Raw genomic sequence first — 999 nt, forward strand, 5'->3', positions numbered from 1 at the left:
TCTATGTTTTCTCTAAAATACATGCAAATTTGATTTCCAAGGTTTACAACCTAACTAGCATGTTATGGGGAACTTGTAATACAAAACTTTAAGTAGAATAACATACCTTTATTTTGTGGTTGATTGCTTGGAGTTTTAGAGCCTATCACCAATAGTGTGAATGCCTCAAGTGGTGTCACAAATCACCCAAAACAACTTGGAAATACTTGAGAGAATATGATGCTTGCTAAAATTGGCCCACCCTTGTTTCTCACACACTCTAGTGCCAATTCTAGAACCAAGGCCCTCTTTATATAGTATGGAGGATTAGGGTTACACCCTAATACCCATGACTCTTCATTTACCTAGGATCCATGGGTTAAAAGCTCCATGGACTATCCATGGACTTCCATATACTCTTAGCCCATCCTAAGTAAATCTTAGCCCATTCCATATATATGCAAGAGTCCATACTTAATTAGTTCCATTTGATCATTGAATTAATTCCATAAATCAAATCTTGATCAACACTAATTAAATAATATTAATATATTATAAGAAATAATATATTAATGGATCATAAACATCTTATTCTCAAAAATTTATCCATACAAATTGTTGGGTGAAGCGCAACCCAAATGGACCATGTCGGGTCGGGTCAAGTCATACCAAATATAGTTGCAGACTTAGACACCTTATCCAACAGTCTCCCACTTGGATAAGTCTGATAACTATAGCTGCAAGTATAACTTCAGGAACCAACCAGCAATCGTAGCTCTTATAGAACTCTGTGGAACTATGAAGCGCCATTTTAGATAAGTGATCATATAATCCTTTGTTCTCAAGATATCAGCCGAACAAACACATGGAACAATGTCATACTTATTGCCCAGCAGTTGTTTCTCGATATCTGATTTGTTTGACATAGAACTAAATTGAACACATCAATTAGGTTCTGACCGGGCCCGACACATAAGTCAAAACCAAATCATCGAGGGGCCCAGATATCGCTTCTATTTC

This window comes from Lactuca virosa, chromosome 5 (genome assembly GCF_052849685.1).
Source record: "Lactuca virosa cultivar CGN04683 chromosome 5, Lactuca_virosa_CGN04683_v6, whole genome shotgun sequence".
In the NCBI taxonomy this organism is placed as follows: domain Eukaryota; kingdom Viridiplantae; phylum Streptophyta; class Magnoliopsida; order Asterales; family Asteraceae; genus Lactuca; species Lactuca virosa.